Source organism: Tamandua tetradactyla, chromosome 1 (genome assembly GCF_023851605.1).
Source record: "Tamandua tetradactyla isolate mTamTet1 chromosome 1, mTamTet1.pri, whole genome shotgun sequence".
Taxonomy (NCBI): Eukaryota; Metazoa; Chordata; class Mammalia; order Pilosa; family Myrmecophagidae; genus Tamandua; species Tamandua tetradactyla.
Window position 1 is genome coordinate 86,994,654 of NC_135327.1, and position 18,786 is coordinate 87,013,439.

General features: G+C 40.9%; 1 long non-coding RNA gene across 1 annotated transcript in view; it reads right to left on the reverse strand.

The window, feature by feature from the left end:
* The window catches only part of LOC143685110 (uncharacterized), a 35,885-nt gene extending 17,582 nt beyond the window's left edge, over positions 1–18,303 (reverse strand). The window contains exons 1-2 of the long non-coding RNA XR_013176379.1: positions 18,154–18,303; positions 5,074–5,194 (exon numbers count right to left, since the gene is read on the reverse strand). This is a non-coding gene — a long non-coding RNA (uncharacterized LOC143685110). The remainder of the gene's footprint in view (positions 1–5,073; positions 5,195–18,153) is intronic.
* Positions 18,304–18,786: the final 483 nt, after the last annotated feature.

The window sequence follows — 18,786 nt, forward strand, 5'->3', positions numbered from 1 at the left end:
AGAGAGAAACCCTGAGCTTCATTGGCCTTTCTTGAGTGAAGGTAACCTCTTGTTGGTGCCTTAATTTGGGCATTTTTATATATTTGCTTTAATTTGGACATTTTCATGGTTTTAGAACTTTAAACTAGCAACTTATTAAATTCCCTTTTCTAAAAGCCATTCCATTTCTGGTATATTGCATTCTGGCAGCTAGCAAACTAGAACAGATTTTGGTACCAGAGAAGTGAGGTGCTGTGGTTTGCAAATACCAAACATGTTGGAATCACTTTTTAAAAGAATAAGGGGAAGATTCTGGAGGAGTTGTGAGGAGCTTGATAGAGAAGTCCTAGAATGCTTTGAAGAGACTGGTGGTAGAAATGTGGATGCTAAAGATACCTCTGATGAGGCTCTGGACAGAAATGAGGCATGTGTTACTGCAAACTGGAAGGAAGGCAGTCCTTGTTTTAAAATGGTAGGTGATCTGGCAAAATTGAATAGTGCCTTTGGCTGGAAGGCAGATTTTATAAGCCATGAACTTGGATATTTAGCAGAAGAGATTTCCAAATTAAATGTGGAATGTGCAGCCTGGTTTCTCCTCGCAGGTTATAGTGAAATGTGATAGGAAACAGATAAGCTGAGAACTGAACTCTTGGGTAAAAGAAATTGAAATTGATATTCTGGAAAATTCTGGGCTTCCAGGAAGGGATACCCCAGAGAATAGTGCCTCACATGAGGATTTAACCAAATGTGGAACCAGTAAGCCATTTCAGAAAAAACCAGGATTGGAAATGGAGTTATTCAGGAAGAATCTGTGGAACTCCTGCTGTCTGATGGACATGATCCTTGCTTACTACATAAAAAGCCAAGAGGAGTGCTGTGGGACCTGTACAAATAGAATCACTGCCCGTCTCAACTGGAGGGCTTAGAAAAGGGAAAAAGAGAAGGTAAAATAACTTCAGAGGCAGAACTATGGAAGCTAAAGTCTGAAGTCAAGAAGCCTGAGGCCAGGAGAGCAGACCCAGCCAAGCATGTGGAGAGGGTGAGTCTGCCCTGAAAGCAGAGGATGGGTCTTCCCCTTCATTGCAGTGGAAGAATGGTGTCGCCTCAGGCCTTGGACAGGGTGCAGCACATATCTGGGGAATGGGGAGAGCCTGGCTGCCACCACATGGAGGGGTTGAGCGTGTGCCCCCAAAATGGCAGACAGCCCGGGTACAGCCCTGTTGCTTGAAGAGGGTAGAGCCAAGGAAAAGGTGGTCTCCCCAGTGTCCCCCAAGGTTGTGTTTGGAGAGAGGCAGGCCTCTGAGTAGGCCTTGGAAAGGGTGGGACTGCTGCTTTCTAAAGCCCCAAAGATAAATGACTCTCAGATTTTGAAGTTTAATGGAGTTTGGCCTGCAAGTTTTTGAAACTCCTCGAGTCCAGTGACCCATGTGTTCCTTCCAATTTCTCCCTATGAAAATGGGAATATGTATTCTATGACTATCCCTCCTTTGTATGTGGGCAGCAAATAACTTCTTCTGAGTTTCACAGGTCCAAAGCCAGAGGAGAATTTTGCCTTCGAACTATCCAGGCCTGTAGTTGACTTTGATGAGACTTTGTACTGGTTTTAACCTTGTATTGTATTTTTATTGTTACTGAAATGGTTTAAGGATTTCTGATATTGTGATGGAATGAATATATTTTGTGTATGGGAAAAACACGTGTTTTTTATGGTCTGGAGGGTGGAATGTGATGGTTTGAAAGGATATGGACCCTAGAAAAGCCTTGTTTTAATCCTGATCCAATCTCGTGGGAGCAATGTTTCTTTTAATCCCTATTCAGTACTGTGGGTTGGAAACTTGGTTATATTATCTCCACAGAGATGTAACTCACCCAATTGTGGATATTAACCTTGAATTAGAGGGAGATATGACTTTACCCATTTCAAGTGGGTCTTGATTAGTTTACTGGAATCCTGTAAAAGAGGAAGCATTTTGGAAAAGGTTTGAGATTCTTTTCCATAAGAGAACGATGAGAGAGCCACAAGAACTTTAGAGCCCATGCAGCCAGAGACCTTTGGAGATGAAGAAGGAACACACTCATGGAAAAACTTCGTGAAACAAGAAAGCCTGGAGAGAAAGCCAGCAGATGTTGCCACGTTCACCAAGTGCCTTTCCAGTTGAGAAAGAAACCCTTAACTTCATTAGCCTTTCTTGAGTGAAGGTAACTTCTTGTTGGTGCCTTAATTTGGACATTTTTATAGACTTGATTTAATTTGGACTTTTCCATGGCCTTAGAACTGTAAACTAGCAACTTATTAAATTCTCCTTTTTAAAAGCCATTCCGTTTCTGGTATATTGCATTCTGGCAGCTAGCAAACTAGAATGTAGGTCTAATTGATATGGCGAACTGTTTAGATTCTCTATTTCCTTATTGATCCTCTGTCTGGTTGTTCTATCCAGACAACCACACAGAGGATCTGTGGTGTATAGCTCCCTTCAGTTTTTGTTGTTGAAAATGTATAACTCCCTTCAGTTTTGCCAATGTTTGCCTCATGTCCTTTGGAGCTTCTTGATTGGGAGCATAAACATTTATGATTGCTATTTCCTCTTGGTGAATTGTGTCTTTTATTAGTATGTAGTGTCCTTTGTCTCTTATGATGTCTTTACATTTAATGTCTATTTTATCTAATATTAGTGTAGCTACTCCTGCTTTCTTTTGGTTACTGGCTTGCATAGAAGGTCTTTTTCAATTCTTTCACTTTCAACCTAATTGTGTCCCTGGGTCTAAGATGGGTCTCTTATGAACAGCATGTAGATGGATTATATTTTTTAACCATTCTGCCAATCTGTATCTTTTAATAGGTGAATTTAATCCATTCATGTTCAAAATAATTATTGTAAAAGCAGTTCTTTAATCTACCATCTTATCCTTTAGTTTTTATTAGTCATATCTATGTATTCTTTTCCTTCTCTCTCTTTTTATCCTTTAAATTATCATTACTGGTACTCTTCTATTCTGTGCTTTCCTCTAGACCTCTTTTGCCTGTCTTTTCAGCTGATAGGATTCCCTTAAGTATTTCTTATAGGGCCGGTCTCTTGTTGACTAGTTCTCTCAGTCTTTTTTGACTTTGAAGATTTTTATCTCTCTCTCAATTTTGAAGGACAACTTGGCTGGGTAAAGAATAATTGGCTGGAAGCCTTTCTCGTTCAGGATCTTAAATATGTCCCACCACTGCCTTCTTGCTCCCATGGTGCCTGTTGAGTAGTCTGAACTCTCTGTTACATGTTTTCCCTTGCATGTGGCAGATGGCTTTTCTTATGATGCTTTCAGGACTTGCTGTTTGTTTTCAACATTTGACAGCTTGATTAATAAGTGTCTTGGATTTATTCTATTTGGGGTTCATTGGACCTCTTTGATTTGCAAATGTATGTCTTATTTTATAAGGGTTGGAAAGTTTTCCATGATTATATCTTCAACTAACTTTCCCAGCCCTTTACTCTTCTTTCCCCCGTCTAGAACACCAGTTATATTTATGTGCCTCTTGTTGTCTATAATTTCTCTAAAATCCAATTCCAATTTTTCCCTCTTACTTGCCATTTCTCCTTTTGTGTAGTCTTGTTCAATTGTTCTACCTTCTAGCTCAGTAAGTCTTCTTTCTGCTTCAAATCTGCTATAGTACGTCTTTTGTATTTTTCTAATTTGATCTACTGTATCTTTCATCTCTGGGAGCTCTGTTATTTTCCTATTTAATCTTTCAAATTCTTCTTTATGCTCTTCTAGTGTCTTCCTGATATCCTTTATTTCTTTATAAATATCCTGAGCAGTTCTGTATTCTGTGTCCACTCTAGTGTTTTGATCCAGTGTTTGGCTGGGCCATTTCTTTTTTTTTTTTTTCTCAAGCATGGGCAGGCACTGGGAATCGAGCCCAGGGTCTCCGGCATGGCAGGCGAGAACTCTGTCTGCTGAGCCACCATGGCCTGCCCTGGCTGGGCCGTTTCTACTTGGATCTTCATGTGCTTTGTGATTTTCTGTTGTGTATTCATGGCATTTGATTATCTTAATAAGATTATTTTATAAATTGGTTTCCTTCACTTGTCTAAAGTCTTCTGTTTACTTGGGTCTATGTTGATTGCTCCCTTTTGCACTTGGTTTGTCAGTAATTCCCTGCCAAACCAAGGCTAGGATCTCTTTTGGGGTTATAATTCTACTTGAGGGTCTGTTAAAAGTAGGCAGGGGTGCCGAGGTACTTCAGTGGTAGAATACCCACCTGCCACTCAGGTGACCCAGCCAGGATTCCTGGCCCATGCAGCACCACCACCCCAAAATATAATGTGAAATAAAATTAAAGATAGGGCGGGCCATGGTGGCTCAGCAGGTAGAGTTCTTGTCTGCCATGTCTGAGACCCGGGTTCAATTCCCGGTGCCTGCCCAAGCAAAAAATAATAATAATAAAATAAATAGAATGAAAATAAACACATACACCTCAACATTAGAAGGCCCCAAAGTCAGAAGGAGACACTTCAAGGTATAACGGGAATGAATTTACACTAGTGTCCACAGAAGAGAGAGAACATTTTTTTAAATAAAAAAAATAATAACAAATTAAAATATAAATAGATAAAAATAATACTACTAACAAAAATCTAGAAAGAATATATTTAAAAAAAGAAAGAAAAAAAACCTAGGCAGATAGTGTTTGCCAGGGTGCACTTACAGCTTCATCCCAGCAGGTGGAGCTCCTGAGGCCCCCTCCTCCCCTTAGTCCAGCTCTTCCCTGACTGCAGTGGCCTGCTGGGAAGATGGCATGCACGGTAGGGGGGCTGCGCCAGGCAGGGAAAATGATCCCAGCACTTGGGGGCATGGCTTTTTGTGGTGGACTGCTAGGCATGCTTCTGGTCCCCATGGGTGCTGCCAGCTGCAAGCTATGCAGGAAGGCTTCTCCCAGCAGCTGGCACATGTTGGAGAGGAGGGATGGTCAGTTCCCTAGTATCCACACTTGCCTGTATGCTGCCACCTGGTGAGGGTCTCACCTAATCAGACCCACCCTCCTCTCTCTATCCCTATCCCCCTTCCTTCCTCCCTATGAAATATTCGAGACCCTCTTCAATCACTCACCCCCCAGGACTGTAATCCAGTCGTTTTTTCCTGTTCCCCATCTTGTTCTATGGAGCAGGGGAGAATCCAGACTACCCTGCTCCACCATCTTCCCTGAAGTCCTGTATACTGCTTTTAAAAGCTGAAAAGAAAATTAATTAAGATTATATCTTCGTCAGACAATTTTAGATGCTTTTAATTTTATTTCTTGTGATTTAGGTGGTATGGATTTTGTAATTAAAAAAAAAAGTAGTGCTTTTCTTTAAAGCAAATGTATAGATTAAAGCTATCCATATGTCCTGGAGATTTTACATTTTGTTGGGCACTATTTAATTATTGCAGCTCTATCTCCCAGATTTTACATTAGTCCTCTTTAGACTCTGCATCAATTCTCCCAGGCCTGAGGAAAGGCTGTCAGGAGCCACAGGCTCTGACAGGACTGCAATTTTGGAGAAGCAAGTGCAAGTGTAGGGCTGGATCCGGTCTTTATTTAAATGTTTGACTTTTTTTTTTCATGGTGTATTTTTGCATTAACTTTGATCTTTTTAAATATAACTCTTCCTCAATTTTGAATTTTTTAGTGCTCCCCTCTCCCTTACATTTGGCCCTTGAGGCAGTTGCCTCACTCACTTCAGTCTGGTCCCAGCCCCGCTCCCTGACAGCTCTGTGGAGCATCTACCTTCGATAAACAGCATCTCTGCCCATCTGGTGGCTGCCTCCTGGCAACACAGAGCCAGACACTGATGTTGTCGTGGATGAGACAAGCACCCGTGGTTGTCTGTGAGCACTTCCTGCGGCCAGGGCACTGTGCAGAGCCTTTTGCCAGCATGATCACTCTTCATCCTCACATAACCTTCCTCTCAGTAGTGGACTTTCCCCATTTCAGCTGCATGCGTGGCCCTCCAGAATAAAGCCCTATTGTACTTCCATTCTCTCCAGCAGCCAGGTGTGGCCACAGGACAAAGTTCAGGCCAAAGGAAAGTAAGTTGGAGTGGTATGCAATTTGCAGAAAATTTCATAAAGGGGAAGGCCACTCCCTTCTTCTCCCTTTTCCTGCTTCCTCTGGGCAGAATATGTGAGGACTGGAGTTGGAGTTTCTATTTTGGGCCAGGAGGTGAAATCAGTGAATTAAAGATGGCAGAGTAACTAGATAGAAGAAAGCTAAGTCCTTTGTGGGTGGAGTCTCCATACTAGCTATGGACGACTGTGCTCACATTAAAAGAGAAAAAAACTTCTGTCTTGTTAAAACTTCTATCTTACATATTCTGTCACTTGTACACAAACCAAACCCTGATTAATTCAGTAGGTATTACTGTTATGGTCATCTTGTAGGAATAGTGTCTTAAGAAACTGAGACTCAAAGATGTTAAACATCTTTTATGATGTTGCACAACTATTTAGTGACAGAACAAAATTGAGATCTGAAAAAGGGATGTCTTATTCCAACACCCTAGTTCATAATACCATACTATTAAAGTTCCCTTCTCCAGGAAGATTTCCAAATCTGACTAAAAGATTTGGAGTCCTAGATACAGATGCATAGCTATCTTTATTTGTCTCGTACCAAAGCCCTAGCCCCTTCCATGGCTTCATTGGTTGGAGATGGAGTCATTTTCAGAGCACTGTTGTGAGAACTATGAATACCTTGGAAATATCTAAGGTTGCTGCTCATACCCTGCTCTGTCCTCAGGTCACCGTGTGACACCAGCACTGTCTCTTCGCTTTGGTCCTTGAGGTTCATCCATCATTGTTACCCAGGAGAAAAATTATATGTCAGCCTTAGAAAATCAACCCCACCTTAGCTTGCATCCAAGTTAGCTTTTGCAAATCTCAGCATTTCCTGGGTAACTTACTGAATTTCTATTACTGTGCCTAAATGATTTTTCTGGACAAAAAGTTTTTAGCAGCCAGGGCTGAGAAGCATGTATCTTTTTATGGCAAGAGGATGTCTTTATTTTTTCTCCAATAGTCTTTGATTTATTTCAACTGAATCCACTTATAAGGAATTTACTACTACAGTGCTAGACACATTTGTAAATTAATTAAGTAATTCTGAGGCTTTTGAAGGCATCTCATATTTGCTTCTTAACCAACTGATGCAACTGGAGGTATTTTAGATGCAGTATACTTAGAATTCCTTGGATTCATACTAATTATTTTATTCCATTTCTTTATTTTAAAGAGAATAGTATATAATGATTTGGGTGGCATTTATGAGTTTTCTTCTCAAAGGAAAGGATGCAGATAAATTTGAATACTACCTACTCTTTTTTTGCTCCTGAAAGTATAAATACTGAAGACTTTTTAAAAGAAAGTCAATAGAGAACATTAGTGTGTTGATGTCAGTTATTAAAATTTGTACTGTACTCAAATTAACTTTAAATTTTCCCCCATTTTTACCAAGGTTGGCAGGAGAAACAAGTAGTTTTAATGGATGATGTTGATATTTAAGAAAAAATTGCATTTCAGCAAAAGCAGAGTTTTAAAACAAAACTAACCAGAACTGAACAAAAGCAAACAACGTTTGCCTCATTCTCCTTCAAATCTGCAGAAGACCTTGTGCCTTTGCTCAGAACACAGGAGAGATCAATCCAGGCTTCAGCGGTGGCCACCAGAAGCCTTGGCTGGGGTCTGCCCTGCATGGCCCTCATGGGTGAGCCAGCTGGCGTCTTAAGTCCTTTTCTTCTGAGGCTTTCCCTGTGTTTCCCTAGTTTCTTTTGTTTTCACAGTGGAGTCTGGGAGTTTAAAGTGGGACTATGAACCCATTATCCATAAAGGCCGATAACATTGCCTCGGTGGGCAAGAAATCTGCCCTTGCAAGGATGAGACACAAAGGGAGAGGAGTTAAGCAATATTGATTATTGTTGATGAAGGTCAGTATGATGACAAAAAGAAAAAGACCAAGGAAATCTGATGAGGGTCAGGCTGCAGGTATTTGGGGCTGACATGAAGGAGAGCACAAGTCCAGAGGACTGGCCATTGGCACTGGAGAAGGACTATTGGGAAAACAGTTTTGGAAAGGGGGCCTTCTTACTAAGCCACATGAACACAGTACACTGTGCTGGTTTCTTGCTGGGTTCCATGAGTACCAGTGATGGATCAGAAGTGCTCTTCTGGAACTTCCAGTCTGGAAAGGGAAATCAGACATGTGGACAGATAACTAATCCACGGCAGAAGGAGGTGTTGTCAGGGAGCCGTGGATAAGGCACAGAGCCCAGAAGAAGAGAAAGCTCTTCCAGCGTGGGGATCAGGAGAGGTCGTGGGGAATCTTAGTGGGAGCTTGAAAAACATGGAGAACTGTATGGGGTTCGATCAGACTTTAAATGCTCTTTGGACATTTTTACTTTGATTCTTTATAAAGTAAATTTTGCAGGATGGAGCATATGGGGGAGCAAAGACCTAATCTTGCTTTCGTAAATGGATTTCAATAACCAATAGATTCTTTTCAATAAAGATTTATGTCAAGCTAAACGTAAGTACTGGTAGTCTTTTAAATTAGCTACTCCAAATCAGCCTTAGATTTAAACACTTTAGATGAACCCAGGTATTACCAATTTTTAAGCACTAAAACTTAATCCTGAGTTAAAACTGGGGAACAATAGGTTCAGTCCTGGGAAACAACTGTTTGCTTAATTCAAATCAGTGCTTACTTAAATAACAGGAAGCTCAAGATTATCTTCAAAACACTTTGATTAAACAGAGTCATTGGTCTAAACCAAAAGCCCTACCTTTATTACAACAAACACGTGTTAGGACTTTTGTATGACTGAACCAGTTAGACTTCTCACCCCATTGTTCCAGCACATGAAGACATTCAGAGAGCATACTGGACTTTCTGATAAATGCTCTGTGTGCGTGCCAAGTAAGATATTTTTTACAAAGGACATCACCCTTTGTAACAGCCCATGTTCCTTTTTACAAATAACCAGAACCCCTTTGATTAATTTAAGCAGGCAAGATATTTATTAAAGGATATGAGGAGATTTGCAGAACAGTGGGAAGAGCTGGGAAGAGGGACTTGAATCTCAGTTTCTAAGAGCGATGCCCCAAGTCCTGCAGAGCTCATGGTCAGATGAGGAAACCACTGTCTCTACCACTGGCAGGCCCTAAGTACCCGAGATCCAACTTCACTGCACTGCCCCTTCTTGTGCTGATGCCATTGAAAACTGTCTCTGCCACCACATGAGCCAGAAAAATGAAAATCCAAGCTAAGCCAGGTTCCTCCTGTGATTCTCTTCCATGTGAAAGTCTTGCCCAGGAGTATCTAACTGGTGGACAGCTAGGTCACATGCTCAATCTTAGCTGCAAGGAAGAGACTAATTGCGGTTCCAGTTTCTACTCTGGGATAACTTGGATGTTTCAGTTAATATAGAATCACTATTTAAAAGTTGATAAGCAGGCAAGAACATGGCAAATGTCTATTACAGGCCCAGAATTCTCTATGACTGCTACTCTGTGTGATTTCTTCTGTGTCCATGCCTCTAAAATGCTAAAAATGATGTTGGTCAAATCTAAACTTGGTGATGAGGAAGCCTAACAAGCCAAGTATTTTCAATGAAATTCCTCCAAATGTTTAATGTATGATTTTCTACAGTGGATTCTGTTCAGAATATTCAGACCAGTCAGTAAGTGTTGCTGATGAGTGAATAAATGCTGTCATGCACTTAAAGTGTTTTTTTTCCTTAAAGAGACAGCAAAGACTATTAAAAGCCAAGTTGTTATTTTCCAAACCCGGAGCCCTCAGGAGTGCATGGACAGGGAGACAGGGACAAGGAAATAAGCCAAGCCACGTGCCTTGAATGCTCTATCCTCATGCACACCACCCCAGCCCCACGACTCCCCAACCTGAACCCAATCACCCACCCCCCCACACACCATGCTCCAAGCATCCCCATCCAGACCAGCCCCCCATGTGTCCCCACCCCACACCAGCACCCCCTGCACACACATCACCCTGCCCCGGACCGACCCCTTCTCCCGCCCAAGCAAACAATCTCTCCCTGCCCCTCCTGAGACTCGCACACCCATACCCAGCCCCAAAACCCCCATCTCCCCTTCCCTGCCCCTGCACTGGGAGGATTAACACTTCCTGACTTTAACATTTATTATAAAACCATGGTCATCAAAACGATATGGTACTGGCACAAGGTATTACCAATGGAATTGAATTGAGAGTGCAGAAATAGGCCACCAAATCTATGATCAACTGAATTTTGAGAAGGCCTCCAAATCCATTGTACTGGGACAAAACAGTCTTTATGATAAATGGGTATGGAAGAACTGGATATCAATAGCCAAAAGAATGAAAGAGAACCCTTACTTATATCCTATACAAAAATTAACTCACAGTGGCTCAAACACCTAAATATAAGAAGCAGTACCATAAAGCTCCTTGATGAAAATGTAGGGAAGCATCTTCAAGACCTAGTAATAGGAGATAGCTTCCTAAACTTTATCCTCAAATACAAACAATGAAAGAAAAAAATAGATAAATGGCAACTCCTCAAAATCAAATGCTTCTGCACCTCAAAAGACTTTGTCAAAAAGATGAAGTGGCAACCAACTCAATGGGAGAAAATATTTGGAAATCACACATTGGATAAAGGTTTGATATCCTGTGTACATAAGAAATCATGTAACTCAATAACAAAAGAACAAACAACTCAATTAGAAAATGGGCTAAAGATACGAATAGGCATTTTTCTGAACAGCGAATACAGATGCCTAAAAAGCACATGAAGAGATGCTTATTTTCATTAGCTATAAGGGAAATGCAAATCAAGACTGCAATGAGATACTACCTCACACTTACAAAAATGGTTGCTATTAAACAAACGACAAAAACTACAAATGTTGGAGAGGATGTGAAGAAATTGGGACACTTATGCGCTGATGTTAGGGAAGACAGTTTGGCAGTTCCTTAGGAAACTAAATATTGATTTGCCCCATGACCCAGCTATACTACAACTCGGTATATACCCAGAAGAGCTGAAAGCAGTGACACAAACAGACATTTGCCCAGCAATGTAAATAGCAGCATTATTCAAAATTGCCAAAAGATGGAAACAATCCAAGTGCCCATCAACAGACTCACTGGATTAACAAATGTAGTATATACATATGATGGAATATTATGCAGCAATAAGAAAAAATGGTGTCCTGAGGCATATGACAAGATGGATGAGCCTTGAGAACATAATGCTGAGTGAAATAAGCCAGACACAAAAGGATAGAGCCTGTATGATTCCACTTTTATGACCATGATAAAGGTTAAATCAAAGGCTTATAATACAGAATATAGGGGACCTAGAGATACACAGAAGCTTGAGATGGATAAATGGTTAGTAATGAGGTTGAACTTAAATGTAAGGGATTAGATAGAAGTGAAGGCAGTTCACTAGTAGGTCTAAAAGTAATATTACCATATTGAAGATGAAAAAGATTGCAGGGGTTGTACAGACCCATCTGTCTCACTGATTAACACTAGAAATATAAATAAGTTATTGCATGCACTACTGCAAAGGTATGAATCTTGTACAAACAGTGTATAAGTTTGGAGTATAGGGGGGAAACTGACAGTGCATGCTATGGGCTATATTTAACAAGAAAATGTCAACAGTACCACAGCAACAGCAGGGGTAAATAATGGAGGGAGGGACAAGAATTAAGGAGAGGTTTGGATTTTCTATTTGGTGAGGTTGTGTTTATTGTCTATCTTTCTCTTGGGAACAATAAAATTATCTAAAATTGAGAGTATTTATGGACTGCTGACTTTAGACATTATACATAATGCTCAATGATTGGAGGTGGCTGAAGGATGCCCTGACTGAGAGGGAGATTGGCAAGCAATGGTGTATACATATGATCGAATATCATGCTGCTACAAAAAGGAACCAAGTTATGAGGCATGCAACATTATGATTGAACCTGTTAGATATTTGGTGAGGCAAAATAAGCCAGAAACAAAAGAGCAAATATTGCATGGTCTCGTTTAGAAAATACTTATAAGAAGACAGAACAGGTTTCTAGATTGTAAGCACTTATAGAATTCACACTTCATCCAGAGTGGTAATTGTTATTTCTGGATTTGAGAGGCTGTTTTATATATGTATAACCTGGTATTCAGAGATAAGAATAAAGATGATCAGGTCAGGATTAAGGTAATTCAGAACACAGGGGTAAGGAAAACATTGTCTGTATTTTAGAACCTCACCTACTCTTTGAGATCAAAGGAAGGAAGGTTTATTTTCTCCAGAACCTAAATCTTCTATAACATATAACCTAACTCAACCTGTCTGCATAGGTCATGTAAACAATTCAAGCACAGGGAGCCAAGAAAAAGAATAAGGCCTTTAATCCTGTATAGCTTACTGTAATGACTAGATAAATCCCAGAGTATATTAAGCAGATAATCAAAAAGTATTGGCAGGGGGTGCAAGGTAGTTAGTTCAGTGATAGAATTCTTGCATGCCCATGCAGGAGACCCCAGGTTGATTCCTAGTTCATGCACTTCCAAAAAACAAACAAACAAAAATTCAACAATAAAATTCTGCAATAATGGGATACTCACATGGAAAAATAATAAAATGTAACCTCACCATACAGCATGCAAAAAAAAAAAAAAGTACTAGCAAAGTCCCTTCAGGGATGGCCGATAAAATAAAACTTTTAAACTTTACCACCAGGGAAATCCCTGATCCTAAACATTAGGGACACCCAAAACAATAGGCCAAACCCTTGATCCTGAGGCTTGATTTTGTGAAGCTTATGTATGTAGCAGAGAAGCTTAGCCTACTTATAGGTATACCTACGAGTTACATATGGAGGACCTCTTTTGTTGCTCAGATGTGGCCTCTCTCTCACTAAGCCCAACACTGCAAGTTTCCCTCCCAGTTATGTAGAACATGACATCCATGGATGAAAGTCTCCTTGACGACAAGGGAGATGACTCCCAGGGATGAGACTGGCCTTGGTACTGTAGGTCAACAATGCCATCCTGACCAAAATGGGAAAAGAAGTGTAACAAAAAAGGTATCAGCAGCAGAAAAAGTTCACATAGAATTGAGAGGCTATTCTGGAGGTCACTCTTACACAAGCTTCAGGTAGGTTGCTGCCTATCATAGCTTACCAAACCCAGACCAAAACCCTTCCTGCCATTCCTAAAGAACACCTAGGGCAATATATAAGATTCTACAAAGGTTGTATGTACTAAGGTAACTTTCCAAAACCCTACAACCTCCAGAGGGGTCCCTGGACAAGATAAGTCTTGAAATGCAGAGGGCTCAGCTTCTCCGGGATATCAACTAGTTCCATCTCTTTACCATATTATTGACAGCCCCTTCCAACATGGAAAAGTTAAAATGGGCATAGCCCAAATACCCCTAAAGAGTGGGAGAATGATAAGATGATGGCGGAGTTATACAGAGAAGGTTGGGTTTAACAAATGAGTATGATTTCTGACTCATTATATTGATATTTCTTTGTCTCTGGCATCTTATAGGGCAGCTATAAGTAAACACCTAAAATTGCAGAGTTGTAACCTATACCAAACTCTGAAATCTATTCTACAACTAATTGTTGCGATGTGCTTTGAAATGTATTGCTTCTTTGTATATATGTTATTTTTCACAAAAAAGAAAAAAAAGTCAATTGTGATGATTAATGCAGACTATATGATGATATTGTGAACCATTACACTTTGGATGATTACATGCTATGTGAATATAATATATCATTAAAAAAACTAAAAAATTTTAAAGCCAGTTGCTATGCTGTACTTCTTGCTCTTTGTCACTGTGCCACCAATGGTATCAACCTTCAAACCCAAGAACCTACTTCTCTGTTGTTGAAGGGGTGACGTGTAACCAGCAGGAAAAGTGGGACCCATTATTCTGATGAAGAATGTTTGCAATGGTTTCTGGAGCACAGCAACAGCCTGACAGAGGAGGGTTCAAATATTAAGATGGCAAGCCTATTTTGATGATTGGTAGGAACAATAAATAGAATATTTAAAATCAGGGCTTGTGCCAGTTTGAAACTGTTGTGTACCCTAGAAAAGCCATGGTTTTTGATGCTTGTCAATATTGTTGGGTAGGCTCTTTTTGGTTGTTTCCCAGGAAATGTGACCCACCCAATTGTATGTGGAATCTTTTGATTAGGTTGTTTCCGTGGAGATGTGTCTCCACCCATACAAGGTGAGGTTGCTTACTGGAGTCCTTTTAGAGAAAACCATTTTGCAAAAAGCTTTAGAGTCCACACAGCCAGACACCTTTGGAGATGCAGAAGGAAAATGCCCCTGGGGAAGCCATTTGAAGAAGCCAGTAGAGAAAGCTCTAGGATACGTGACCATATGCCTTCCCAGCTGAGAGAGAAACCCTTAACGTCATCAACCCTTTCTTTGGAGTTAAGGTATCTTTCTCTAGATGCCTTAGTTTGGACATTTCTATGGCCTTAGAACTGTAAACTTGCAACTTAATAAATTCCTTTTTTAAAGGCAGTTCCATTTCTGGTATATTGCATTCAGGCAGACTTAACAAACTAAAACATGGCTTTTCTAGAAAAATATGGAATGACATGACAGAATATTTGCTTCAAAGAAATTAATGCATTTATGCCTTCTTTTTTAAAATTTTAGCAAGTATTTCTTGAGCATTTACTATGTGTCAAAGTGCTGAATTCATTGAGCCAAGTCCTTGGAGTATCTCTCACAAAGACTTTGCAATCTATTATCAGGAGAGAGACATGTCAAAGAAACCATACAATAAAAGTTATAGGTGCTGGGACAGAAATCTAGAGGTCTGCTTTACCACATACTGCACTGTATTGCACAACCAAAAGGGAATAACTTCCCTTCCTACATGAAGAGTGATTTTTACCAAAAATATATATATATATATCTCAGTATCTGGTCCCTAGTGCATAACATCTCCATTAAGAGTGCTTTGAAGCCCACTGCATCTGCTCTTCTGGTTGAAGACTTTATCAGTTTCATTTGCAAGCAGTAAAATGTGAAGATGGTGCTCATGTGTGGAAGAATACATGTGAATATTCTTGGATATTTATTCTCTGGATAGAAGATTCCACCATAAATACACAGGGAAATGGCATAATTTTGCTAGTTTTTATACAGAACAGATTTCTAAAGAGAATTTCTTTTAACTCAGTCCTTTCCCCATTGTCACTTAGGCACTAATTGTTTACAAGGATTTCTTCAAAAACAAAACAATTTATACCCAAAAACCTTTTAAATCAGCCTGAATCCCATGGAACCAAAGACCCTTTCCAGCATTCCTGCAGCATTGAGACCATTCCTCTATGGGAGCAGGCGTCCCCTTATTTGATTAGTATTTATTTTTGTTGTCTACCTCTCACTGTACATCCTGCACTGTGCTGCATGGCTCATGGTCCCTGGTACTGAGGGCCTGGAAGCCAAACAATCACCTTAGAATGAATGAACAAATACCAGAATAAATGAATGGACCCCGTATCAGCCAGCAGGAGCAGAAAGAACAGTTTTCTAGTTGGGACTACAGCTGTAGGAGTTAGACAGTCTAGGGTTGGAATCCAGCTGTGCCGTTTATGGGACTTGAGACCTTGAGCAAATCATCTAATCTCTCCAGGCCTCAGCAGTCTTATCTGTAATGTGTGAATAATTAATAGAGCATGCCTCCCAAGCTTGTGAGGATTAAGTGGGATAATGTAAGGTAATCGGTACATACTGTGCTGCACAATGCCAAGCATATGGCAGATTCTCAATGAAGAGCAGAAAGTTATGATGATTATTATTACAATGAAAATGATGAGCGCACAGTCTAACAGCAGGCATTTTATCATTTTATAGCGGCCCTGAGCTTTCTGGGTACCACAAATTGTACGTTTGTCCTTTGGCTGCTCTTCGCCCTTGTTTAACACCCTTTCATAATGTAGAATTAACATCGACACCTGCCCCAAATCTCAGTTCATTTTGACCCTTTGAGAAAGTAGCATTCTTTCTTACTACTGAAGTCCAAAATTTTCTTTCTTTGCCTTTCAATCCATTGGAGGTAGAATGGATAAGACAACACCCCCAGTTTTATTTGAAAGCCCAGTTTCCTAATTCATTATGAAATATAAGCTGGCTTTATTGAATTAATAACTCAGTATCACTGCACCCCAACCTTGAGAAGTGGAGGAAATATAGGTGGTTTGGGGTGGGAGTGGGGGGTAGCAAAAGGCAGCAAGATGCCTCCCCAACCAAAAACACACACAATATCTTAAAATAGCCAGGATTTGTTTTCTCTGTTTCTCCTCAACTGGATATGCACTCTGAAATCGGACCAAGTGGAAAAACACAAAGTCCTTCAAATTTGTCCAGCATTGTAACATTAAATTGGGATGCAGTGTGTGATGGGGGTGGGAGAGTGGTTTCATAATATAGTAAGTGGAACCTTTTAGCTTCAGTAAGTGAGTCTGACTCAGGAATGTAGGCGATTGTATCTCCAAAAAAATCAATATTAAGATGCACAATTGCTCCCCTGGTATTGAAAGAATTAGTTGATCTACATGCTAAATGACAAGCCTCTTGATAACAGGGATTATGCGACCTGCCTTTCCAGCCAGGGCTACTGGGGACTGTCCTTCAGGTCCCTAAGGCAGAGATAATCTAATTAGAACAACAAAGACCAGGTCCATTTGAGGAGAAGGCAACAGTGGGGGTGGGTGGGGGGTCAGGAGGTTGCGGTGGGTATGCAGGGGTGGGGGGCTGTGTTGGCAGGGAGGGGTTCATCTAGAACAAAAAGCATCTAGGTGGGGAGTTGCTGGGCAGTAAGGCTCAGTGGGGAGGGGATGTCTGCAGAAAGAGGTGGACAGAGGTCACCTCTAAAACATGACTTAATCTCCACTTTGGCTCCACAAACACTGCCACACAGGCTCCCAGACTCTGACCAGACTTGACCGAGCAAGCAAGACTCCAGACCCTTAGAGGCCCTCGAGCCAGTCACTGGAGAGAATGGAGGAGGCCCTGGGAAACAGCTGTGGCCCTGTCTGACCCGAGCCCCTTCCCCCTCCGTGAATTCCCCACCATCCACTGGCACGTTGGGTTCCAAGGACCTGGCCCTGATGGAATTTTCACTTGTCTGCAGCAAAGTGAGAAAAATCAGACCAGGTGCTGAATTTTTCATGAAACTAAACTTCTTTCATTGGAAAGACTATCCTCACATTTGAAATCATGTCCTTCTCACGTTTTGAGAATATCCTCTTTTCAAAAATGAGATGATGGTGATAGTAGCTAGCAGGGTTTTTTATTTGGGTTACCTTGCTTTGGGTTTTGTTTTGTTTTTTTGTATGCTATATGGTGGGGTCAAATTTCATTATTTTTTTCCATGCAAGTATCCTATTATTGCAGCACCATTTGTTGAATTTTTGTTGGTTTGTTTTTGGTTTTTGCTTATTTGTTTGTTTTTTGGAAGCGCATGGACCGAGAATCAAACCTGGGTTTCCCGCATGGCAGGCTAAAATTCTATCATTGAACCACCCTTGCCCCCCTGCTTTGGTTTGTTTTTGATGCTTTACCTGGGGCAACAAGAAGCTTTCATTGATTCCAAAATTATTCATTTTTGAAACTCTGTCAGACTTTGAGAAACAAAAATCTATGAGACTGTCTTGTCAAACAGTATTTTCTGCAATTTTCTTTTTTAATTTTACCATCATAGAAAAATTTACCCAAGTTTTGTTCCCAGTTTCTGTATATTCTCCACGTATTCCCACTCCCAAGGTACTTTGAGCAAATGCTTTTTAAAAAATATTTTGAGTGGCATAGAATTCTAAGGCCATGAGGTATTCATTAGGTCAGGTTTATTTTCTCATTTCTAAAAGCCAAACAGCCTTTTGGTTTAATTGTTTCACTCAGAACCTCAGTCTGTACCACAGAGGGCGAAAGCAGTGGGGCTCTGATTTGGGGCGAGGGTGCTGCGGGGTGCTCAGAGCCTGTCTACCTGCCAGGCCTCTGCCCCACAGACGTGCCCGAGCCCCTCCCAGGAGTCGGAATATGACTGGCCCAGGTCAGTCTTCTGTTTCCCTGGGCCGTGGGTGGTGGGTGTGTGGTGACAAAGGTTCTGCTCTCACCTAGGGGCGAGTACCTCCTTTCTGCTCCCTGGTCCTTCATGATGTGAGGCTGGACTGGCCAATCACTTAAAAGGAAGTTCCAAACCTCATAAAGCAGAATGTAATGAGTGCACTTCCAGGGCAATGGAGATGCCCCGCACTGTTTCCGGGGGCTGTCGGAGGGGCTGCTCTGTGCACCTGAGGGGGCTTCGGCGGGCCCCTGGGAAGCTGCTAGGAGGTTCTAGTGCTACTGGTACCACAGGCAGTCAAAGGGGAAAACAAAGGAATGTTGTTGGAGGGAGGGAGGTGGATGTTGGGGAGGAAGGAGCTTGAAAAAATCTACCAGCCAGTTACACTGGCCAAAAAGCACTGAGAATAGTAACAAAACTGAAATTGGAAAAAATATGAGTAGGCTTTAATAATAGTAAAAGACCCTGAATTTTTACTCAAATTCCTGAATTTCTTAGAGATGGCCACCGTATAAATAGTACAGTATTTACTACTTTTATTCATAATAATATTCATGATAATACTTGTGTGGGTTTTTTCATGAAAAACAATATTGTATGTGGATTTTTGCTAAGCAGAAGACATTATGAACATTGTTGGATGACGGTTTTTCTAAATAGAAAGCTAAAGCAAAAATCTTTAGGG